Below are 11,819 nucleotides of genomic sequence, written 5' to 3' on the forward strand. Positions count from 1 at the left end.
ATTGCCCCTCTGGAAGTAAAAGAGTTTTACATTGTCTTCACTAATGGAACTGTATTGAAGCTTATTGAAGTGTGTCATCAGTGTGATTCAGTTGCCAAAAACTTATGCTGATAATGGCAAACCGTCTTGTGAAGAAAGAAAAAGTTGAACTAACTGAAATTGACAGAATTGCTATGAAATAGCAGAACATTTTCCTAACATTTTGTTTACTTTCAATATTAAAGAGATGACATACAAACATCTAAATGTTATTTACTCTGTATTTTTCATCCCAGCCTGGTGTCTTTCGGTACATATTTTTTTCTTTATGTAAAGTCGGAAATGTATCATCTATCACCACCATACACCATCATTATCTGCTTGACAGTTGATGGATTCCAACCGTCAAATGTCAAAAGTAAAGTTTTTAAAATAAATCAAATGAAACTAATCCTCTTCCATTTTATGACGGAATTATTTGCACATCATTTTAAAATATTAAATACAAATTAAATGTATCTATTTAATCCGGTTGGCTCGGCTAATCAATTTTCTTTTCAATTTATCAGGTTCTCGGTGTGAAACGAATTATGATTGACGGGCACCTGTTATGAAGTCATTTTGGAAACTGTGAAATTCAATAGGTTTTGTATGTTGTGCGAGTGTCATATCGTGATAAGTATATCAGAACTAAAGTCCCGACTACTAAGTCCCCACACACGATAGCTTGTTGTCTTACAAGTTTCGTCTCGAAAACGAGCATTTGGATGTGACTACCGGTGTTAAAACTATCAAATATTATTTTTACATAAAGCACACTACTTCTAACCAGGGGAAATTTGTACTCCTTCCAGGCAATTGCAATATTAATACTTTTTAATAATACATGTATCAGAAACATATAATACACAAGACATTAATATCTAATATTTTTTTTTATAAATATTTTAAAGATGAAAAACTTATTTTCATAGTTTATTTAATGCATCGCCCAATAAATCTAATGGCTAAATTGATTAAGCTTAAAAAATGTAAACGGTGACAGTGATACACGAACATATAGTAAATTGTAACCCTGGAATATGAATTATTCGCCTAGATATGCTGGGTTTGTAGTATCATTGTAACCCTGGAATATGAATTATTCGCCTAGATATGCTGGGTTTGTAGTATCATTGTAACCCTGGAATATGAATTATTCGCCTAGCTATGCTGGGTTTGTAGTATCATTGTAACCCTGGAATATGAATTATTCGCCTAGCTATGCTGGGTTTGTAGTATCATTGTAACCCTGGAATATGAATTATTCGCCTAGATATGCTGGGTTTGTAGTATCATTGTAACCCTGGAATATGAATTATTCGCCTAGCTATGCTGGGTTTGTAGTATCATTAAAACCCTGGAATATGAATTATTCGCCTAGCTATGCTGGGTTTGTAGTATCATTGTAACCCTGGAATATGAATTATTCGCCTAGATATGCTGGGTTTGTAGTATCATTGTAACCCTGGAATATGAATTATTCACCTAGCTATGCTGGGTTTGTAGTATCATTGTAACCCTGGAATATGAATTATTCGCCTAGCTATGCTGGGTTTGTAGTAAATTGTAACCCTGGAATATGAATTATTCGCCTAGATATGCTGGGTTTGTAGTATCATTGTAACCCTGGAATATGAATTATTCGCCTAGCTATGCTGGGTTTGTAGTATCATTGTAACCCTGGAATATGAATTATTCGCCTAGCTATGCTGGGTTTGTAGTATCATTGTAACCCTGGAATATGAATTATTCGCCTAGCTATGCTGGGTTTGTAGTATCATTTGAATGACAATTACAGTAAGCTAACAAATTGTATACTATTAATTTATTGTTAAAAACTCTGAACAAAATCTAACGTTAAATGGATGGCATATTTCCATACTTCATTATATTGATTTATGAGACTTTGTGAAAATGTGTATCCAATAAAACAATCTATAAATAAAATGTAATAACATAGTGATTTATCAAATTCTGTTTAGATATCTTCTGATATATAGCTTCTCCAAGGTAACAGTCATGCGTGTTGCGTGGGGCACGAACTTAGTAAGACTTGTATGACATATTGAGACATTTACATGTACAGTTTTACACAGTTTTAGTTCCCGTTGGCTTTGATGTGTCGACCGTTGTTATTTTATCCTAACACCTGACAAGAAAATATTCATTTATCTACGCACAAATCATGACAAAATATAAAGTCATTCACTTGTTAAATTCAAAGGAAAAATGTTTTTTGTACGGGGCTGATATAATCAGTGTTTGCCTTCTGTCAGTTTAGGTTATCTTATTCAAACAATGAAATACATGAAAAACATAGAAGACTTTTGCAACTTTCATATTGTGTCATGTATGAGGGTTAAAGATTTTACATTTACCGACTATCAATTTGGAAATGCCTTGGGGATAGACAAGAGTTCGTGTGTTGCTTTATCACCGTATGTAACATATCAACGGATTTTGAACAAGATTAATGCGATGGGGAACAGAATCTACTGAACCTTCCGGAGCATCTAAGTTCAAATCCAAGGAAAAAAGGGGGGTCTAGCTCAATTTTAGTTTCTGTGTTATGTATAGACTTTAAACTGCTTGTATCTTATAAGATTTATCTTACTAGCAAAACAATTTTTTGTCAAATCATGCGTTTGGTTGTGTTTTTACAGTTCAATGTAGAATTATTTTGGTATCATTGTGTTAGTTACGTGTATCTAAAAACATTGAATTATATGAATGATGATCATTCGGTTACATTTTAATATAAAAAAAAATATGAATTTTATTCTGCTATGTTTCGTTGCCGGTATCTTGTAGGTTCCTAATGATTAGAAATCTATGGCATATGCAAGTATATGATTATGATCAATTTTCATTATTTCATTTTTTTTTCAAGAAACTGATTTTTTTAAATTTTAGTTGATTTTGAATAAAAAATACTAATAGTGCAAGATGAAGTGTAATGTATTTTATGAAAGGCCTTCAACTCTGTGTCGTATAAATATGATTTGCATTTCAAATTTCAAAATGATATCGTATCATATTGAGATATGAATTGAGATTAGAAGGTTTGGTATCAGAGGTTATCACAAACCTAACACAATCCCGCCCATCATATACAGGTGTGTCAATGTTTTTGACAAGTTCTCAGTACTGACCAGCAGGTAATATGCCACACAGATATTATCAGCACCACAGGATCACTAATGGAAGGAAAACAGATCATCAACAGTCGCTGTTATTTTAAGAACCTCTAAACAAGCTTTCATTTGGATTTTAAATGTTATACAGAAAATTTCGTTGAATTATATTTTTCTCAGCATATTTTTTCTTTCAAAATATAAATCTAGCCTGAGAAACAAAGTAGCGTTGGTATGGTTCTTTTTTGGTATACTTTTAACTTCATATGGTATATGGAGTATATTTATATACTCTACAAAAAGAAGAAACGCATAATGTTTTTTTTTCATCAAAATTTTATCCTTTGTGCTTCAAACAGCAATGTTTTGGTATACTGCATACAAAGAAGTGAAAATAAGTGACATACGTCGGTCAATTTCCGGTGACGTTAAAGTCAGTATCCGTTGTGACCATCGCTATTGAAAATAAAGAGATGTGGTATGAATGCAAATGAGACAACTCTTAATTCATCCAAGTCACAATGTATAAAAAGATATCAATTAAAGGTCAAAGTATGGCCTTCATCTCGGAGCCTTAGTTCACACCGAACAACAAGCAATAAAGGACCAAAACATGACATGCAGTCACAGTAGTGTAAAACAATTCAAACAGGTAAACCAACTGTATATAATCTATATAAAAAAATGAGAAACGAGAAACACATATATGAGTGGCTGTTCATGTCAAAATAGCGATGGTTCCACCTAGATGCTTTTTTCATCTAGATGCTTCGCATAACCATCTAGATGCTTCGAAAAAAAGTATCTATATGTTTCTCACAAGTATCTAGATGCTTCGCACAAGTTCTATATGTTTCTCACAAGTATCTAGATGCTTCGCACAAGTTCTATATGTTTCTCACAAGTATCTAGATGCTTCGCACAAGTTCTATATGTTTCTCACAAGTATCTAGATGCTTCGCACAAGTATCTAGATGTTTCGTTGTCTTGAAGTATCTAGATGGTCGAAAACTCTAGATACTTAAAAGCAAATGAAAAGTTTTGGTACTCAGTTTAACTATTTCCATCTAGATAGTTAGTCATAGTAACTAGATGTTTATTCAAACTATCTAGATACTTGTGTGAAGCATCTAGATACTTGTCCGAAGCAGCTAGATACTTGTCCGAAGTATCTAGATACGAATTACAAGCAATTAGATGCTTTCAAGAAGTATCTAGATGGTTTTTGAAAATATCTAAATAAAAAAGGTATCTAGATATTTCGCTTAAGTATCTAGATGTATCTTACGACCATCTAGATACTTATATTATGACAAGAACGGTCACTCATACACATGTGAACCACATTAACCATATATTTCTTGTCAATTTTATTTAAAAACAATAATCAGACCAATGCTTTTTTTGTAGAGATATATTCCAGAGCGTGCCTTTCCTTTTATGATGTTCTTGATAGAGAGCTTTACTAATTTTTATACGCCCGTCTTTTAGACGGGACGTATTATGGTATACCGTTGTCCGTCCGTCCGTCCGTCCGTCTGTCTGTCCGTCGTCCACACTTCGGACAATAACTCAAAAACACTTTCACCAATTTCCATGAAACTTTAGTGAATTGTTTATATCTATTGACGTAAGCTCCCTTTCGTTTTTTTTTAATTTCAGATTTTAAGTTTTGGATTTATGGGGCTTTATTCATAAAAAAGGGGGAATTTTCAACACTTCGGACAATAACTCAAAAAGGCTTTCACCAATGTCCATGAAACTTTGGTGAATTGTTTATATCTATTGATGTAAGCTCCCTTTCAATTTTTATAAATTTCAGATTTTAAGTTTTGGATCAATGGGGCTTTATTCATAAAAAAGGGGGATTTTTAACACTTCGGACAATAACTAAAAAAGGCTTTCACCAATGTCCATGAAACTTTGGTGAATTGTTTATATCTAGTGATGTAAGCTCCCTTTCAATTTTTATAAATTTCAGATTTTAAGTTTTGGATTTATTGGGCTTTATTCATAAAAAAAGGGAGATTTTTAACACTTCGGACAATAACTCAAAAAGGCTTTCACCAATGTCCATGAAACTTTGGTGAATTGTTTATATCTATTGATGTAACAAATAATACTTAATAAAATCTGATGAAAACATAAAATTTTGTAAAATCTTTAGTTCAATTTAAAACATTAAATTTCTTGTAAAAAAAAGGTTCCATGAATGTCATACGTTGTACTATTATTGAATGGTTGCAAGGATGAAAGCACCTTAGCAGTCCCTGAGATACTAACTGTTCCCTGAGGCATATATCATTTTATGATAACATTTTTACTATCTAAGCTATGGATAAAAATCAAATACTGTTTTTGCATATAGGATGTTTTACTCTTGTTAAAATTGGTTGCAATTGAAATCACAAATGATACCTTAGCATTGCAGCTTTTTTTATAGAGTTCGGTTTCGGTGGAAGGGTTGAGCGCAATAAAAATGTTATAAAACATAACTAGTCTACAATAGCACATAATAAGTGAACAAGTGACAACATGAAAATCCTAACATGTGACTAAACTATGAGCAATATACCCCAAGAAAATTACCTTCTTTCAAACTACTATAAAATTTGGAAATCAGCCATAGAATTACTAAAACCCATAATCATATATCACTTTCCTTATATTGCATTGAAGACTTTTATGTTATATGCCAATGTTAATGATATTTGTTTTTTATGCTAAATATTGAAAAGCTGAACTAGGTTTAATCATCAGTGTCTTCTTCACTGTAATCACTGTCCTCATCATCAGAAAAATCCTCATTTTCATTCTCAGAAGAGGCCTCCTCATCATCAATGAAATCTTTATCTTCATCATCAATGAAATCCTTACTTTCATCACCTACTTCCTCATTTAGATCATAACTTTCAGTAGAGTCACTTTCACCATCTTCACTTTCCCTGTTATCTTCTTGCTGCTCCTCATTGTCATTGTAGTCTTTTTTGCTATTTTTATACGCCCGTCGTCAATGAAATCCTTACTTTCATCACATACTTCCTCATTTAGATCATAACTTTCAGTAGAGTCACTTTCACCATCTTCACTTTCCCTGTTATCTTCTTGCTGCTCCTCATTGTCATTGTAGTCTTTTTTGCCATTTTTATACGCCCGTCGTCTTTCAAACAACGGGCGTATCATGCGCTAAAGCGCAGCCCTTCATTAAAAGACTTTGAACCAAGAGTTCTAATTTTAAAAACTAAAGTCATATCCACCACCAGGACGAGGTTGTTTGGAAGACTATGTGCTATTGGTGACAAAGTATATTAATGTATTTCTCTATTTTCAGAAATAGTTAATTCCATCCCCCTCCCATTATTCCTCTTTCGTGACTATTACAGAATGTTCCTCGTCACTCGTTTTCGCTTGTCCTGAACAAAAGAGGTGTCTGTCTTATACTTTTTTTTATCAATGTGTTCAATGAAAAGAGAATTAATATATTCAAAATTTTTCATTACAAAATAAATTGGGTTATTTATCTGCTTAAAAACTGTAATAAAAGGATGATTTATGATAAATATGTCCACCTCAAAGATTTCATAAAAAAATGTCCTGAATCCCAAAAGTACTATCTGAATCAATACAAAGTCAGTGCAATTAAAACTTTTTTGTGTGTTAATTTGATAGAAAATAATATAAAAAAAATTCCTTTGAAATCTTTAAAATTCTTGCATGAAAATATATACCGACTTTTATTATCAGTTTTGATGATAATTAAAGATATGTGTTGCATGTTCGGCGTGATCCAAATGATAGAGAAATCTCCCAAAAGAACAATTTTTATCACTGAACGACTTATTCGTATGCACGATATGTCATAAAAATGCTGACAGCAATGTCAACTACAAAATGTGTTAACAATGAAAAACTTGATGATAGATGCATTAACAATATGGATTGCAAAATATAGGAGTATATATTTGTGCATCTGTATCTTCCAAATTATTGTACACGAGCAATATAGTATACCAAAATGGTTTTAATCGCCCAACACTCAAGGCATGAGTTATTGGATTGTAGTAATCACCTGCTTCCAAATTAAGTATTTATCTAAAGCCAAACCAAAGTAAAATCCGATGCCATCATAAATCTTTTCTGGTAATAGCAATTTTATGCAAACTTTATGTATCTTTATTTCAAGTGATAAACTTTATATCTTCGTTTGTCAAATAATTAATTATGTTCTGTCAACATCTCGTTTACAGCGTGTCCTTCCTGAAACAATTTTGCATGGTATGTTATTGAAAAATCAATGCCGGTTGATAGATGAAGTGCCAGAATTACGGAAACTAATGAAGTCAAATGATAAATTATAGATGATGATTACACACAACATATGCGTTCATGGAAGTGTGGACACTTTCTGCATCAATCATGATAATGGGCCCTCAAAGGTATCACAACTCTGTCATTATAGTACCCTGAAAGCCCATAAATCACTCCAAATGGTTTCTTTTGCCTGATACACAATGATAAATGCTCTGTCGCTTGCCATGACAGGAGTTATCTTTTCTTTACTCTCTAGATGTGCATCCGGCACGGAATTTACGACATCCTTTCATTTTAGAAAAGTTGTTTTTATGAGGTTACAAAAGCTCGTTTATATTACTCGGATAATGCAGTATCTTGTATAATTACGACGGCTGATAAGCAAGAAGGAATTGGCAGCTCACGATACCATCTTTTCTATCATTAGTGAGATTTGTTTGGAAGATTTATCTTCTGAGGTATATATATTGCTGCATGTCATCCAGATTTATGATTGTCGATTCAAAACACATGGGAGCAATGCAGGGAATGCGTACTGCACCAACTAATCTGTAAAACTACAAGTTAAATACCACAAGAAGATAGATGCGAACATGTTTGCATATTTGTCTGTCCATTAGATTTCCATTTCTATGTATGTCTTTTTTTTGTTTATAAAGATTCTTAAAATCTACCAAATCTCGTTAGCGACACGTACAATACGAATTATATTTTTTTAACAACAGCGACGCCAATATTGTTGTCTACTCTAATTATTTTCCATGAAATATTAAAGCATGCAATACGTCCCATGATACAAATGTCTGTTAAGTATTGCCTCTGCAGAATATTGGTCAATAGTGAATCGTATTGCAGTAATACTATGTTTAGTTATAAGATACATTACAAATAATTTTTTAATTCTCCCGGCTTTAACATGTTAAATAGAATGTTAATTTAAAACCAAACAGTGATATCCATATAATTAATTGGTTCCAAATTATTGCCGATTTCTGCACATTTTATGACGGAAATTGTCATAAATTATGACTTTTTTGCATATCTTATGAGTAAGCTTAGTATAGTGTTTACACTTAATGTTTACTCCTATCATTTAACATTTGCTATAAAAAATAATATATAAGCCTCGCTCATTTTTATATAAAATCAGCATAGTTTATGTTTCGAGTACAATTGATAGCGATTTTGTCAGTAATGTGTAAAATATATTTTTGTTTATGTGTGTGTGTATATATATGTGTAACTTTTGAGTCAGATGGTTTTACCAAGGAGGTTATACGATTCACAACATGCTTCTTATCGACTTCACTTTAAGCATTCTCTTTACAGTCAAAAATCGTTAGTTTACTAACTTTTCATTTGTAGTTGAAATTAATGTTTCGCCGATGGCGTGCGGTGAGTTGAACAAACGCGACATTAATAGCCTCCGTTCTGCCAGTCCATTCATTTATCTGTCTAAGAAAAGTTATACTTTCAAAAATGATTTGGACAGCCAACAGATAGATAAAACGAAAGGAGCATCATATCTGACAATATGAGAAGTAGTAAATGCAGTAATCTTAATTAAACTTGTCATATGTGGACTTTTAAAAGCAATAATCTTCATCATTTTCCCTGACAAACTTCTAGTAAACACGCTAATGTTACTGTTCCCATGAACACAATAAATTCTTTTGCGCAGAAAAATGGCGTCATGCTTAGAACTTTGAAGTATTGAAAACCGTCTTTTGTCACAAAAGCTTAAGTTACTTTACTTAAATGTTTGCATGACAAAAAATATTTTTATCCGAAATGGAGTCTATTACTGAAATAAAAACAATAAAATAAAAAAGTGTTCTGAATCATCTAGGCATCACACGTCATTGGAAAAGTTATAGGTAGAATGTTTAATTTGAAGATTTACAAATGATAGAAATCCCTAGATGTGTGTTATCTGCTATGTAAACGTGTCAATCATCGGCAAGGAGTTATCATAGTTGAAACTTCATCTCATCATATCAAATAATTTGTACAGTAGTCCCGATAATGAGTGATCAACACGCCATAAGCAAACATAAACATTATCTGCAACAAGACTCAGTGATGGACATAGCCATTTGATCCTGTTCAAAGTCAGATAACACGGGCAGATAATAGGTCGATCCTGACATTAATTACATTAATCTGTCTACAATTTGTCTGCATCACCTGTTAATCATTGGCTCGTTAACCTTCTAGAACGACGTTGTGATTTGTCCTATTCGATAGCAGCAGCGTGGCGGAGAGATGGTCAGTATTAACTTTACAAATATCTACTGTTACAACAAAAATCCTTTTTTAACAAATGATCTCCAACCCACAGAAGATTCTGGAATCCGGGAAACGTAGCCAGTTGGGTTTTCCCGATGTACAGTTGCAAATCAACCTCAACCAGATATGTTTGTAATCATTAAGAAATTACTGACAATTAAAAAATAATTTTAGTCCCATATACTCCTTGGGAATATCTTACGTCCTGAATGTGCACCCTCTTTCCTTCCACACAGTTTTACGAATATTATAAAGTCGAGCAATATCATTTTCATAGTATAATATATCAATACATGGTTTCTGATAAAACACTATTTACGATAGCTTCATTTGAATCACTAGAATATCTTATATATAATGTTGTTGTTTTTTTAAACCAAAGACGAAAAGGTTTACAGAATGACTCGGTTGTATTCATTAATGTGTATTTTACAACTTGTCTTTCATAATGACCTGGATGGTGTTTACAGGAAAGAAATTAAGGAACAACAAAGGTATAAAATTTTAAAGAATAGACTGTGAATAACTGTCGAGAAGGTATACAGACTGAGAAAATGGCAAAGATATTACGGATACAGAAATGAAGATCCCATCCAACCCCTCGTCCATGCCCTTGCTTGTTCTGTGTAACATAAATAAATTTTAAAAAACACACATTTTTATTCTTAACTATTTATCTCTGTTATAGAAACAGTTGAAGGGCTGATTATTTTTATCTACATGAAATGTTTGACCTTTTATACTCTTTTGATTTGATAACAGCATATCTGTACAATGTTTTTGGGAAAAGTAAGACAACAAAAAATGGCATCCATCACTTATGTCAGGTATGAAAGAAGTAATTTTAACTCCAGTCTTAAGAAGATGAAGGAAAAACGGTGAAGATGAAAGTGACATAAATGTAAAATACAAATGATTAGAGTTGACATTACATCATTTATTTCCGACGAGAGAATTGTTAACACAATTAACGCCGTCACGTTCGTTTATTTAGGTGATGAAATTGCTGCAGTCAGGTGGTCCAATGTCCATTAATGGCGTCCATTATAACTGACATCAAACGATCATATCGCTGTTAGAGAGATAACATGAAGTCTTTGATGAAAAAAGAGAAGCTTGAAATGTCTAAAAGTTGAAGGATTGAGAAAACATACATCATAATTAATCTTCTAACAAGTTCAAGAAACAGAAAAGATAATTTCATATCAGAAGTCTTGTGAATATAAAATAAGGAGATGTGGTATGATTGCAAACGAGACAACTATCCACAAAAGCCCAACAGACGACCATATGTCGTGGTATGAGCTACACTATAGATTAGACTGTTGGTTTTCCTGTTTGAATGGATTTCCACTTGTAAATTTTGGTCTTTTAAAGCTTGTTGTTCGGTATGAGCCAAGGCTCCGTCTTGAAGGCGAGTTGACATATAATGGTTTACTTTACAATTTATGTCTACGATGGAGAGTTGTCTCTCATTGGCACTCATACCACATCTTCTTATATCTAGATAGTTCAGAACTGTGGTATTGGTCTAAAAGTTATGTATTATCTTTATCTATAAAAGTCATTAAAGTAAAGAAAAGGCCCAACGAACACATTATTTTATTGAAAAATCAGTACCATGTCCAGGCAAAAAAAAAACATGTATATATACATGAGTCACTGATAAGGTCTTTGCATCGGAACTAAACACATTATTTTTTTAAAAACAGTTGTTGGCATGACACGGGTTATGTTCTTCTCATATATGTTATGATGGTATGATACTAAACCCCTAACGGGAAGGATTGTGCCTGATGTTCATATGATGAAATCATAATCTTTCAGTCAGTTTAATTGAAGTCTGGAGCTGGCATGTCAGTTAACTGCTAGTAGTCTGTTGTTATTTATGTATTATTGTCATTTTGTTTATTTTCTTTGGTTACATCTTCTGACATCAGACTCGGATTTCTCTTGAACTGAATTTTAATGTGCGTATTGTTATGCGTTTACTTTACTACATTGGTCAGAGGTATAGGGGGAGGGTTGAGATCTCACAAACATGTTTAACCCCGCCGCATTTTT

The sequence above is a fragment of the Mytilus galloprovincialis genome, chromosome 9 (assembly GCF_965363235.1).
Source record: "Mytilus galloprovincialis chromosome 9, xbMytGall1.hap1.1, whole genome shotgun sequence".
In the NCBI taxonomy this organism is placed as follows: Eukaryota; Metazoa; Mollusca; class Bivalvia; order Mytilida; family Mytilidae; genus Mytilus; species Mytilus galloprovincialis.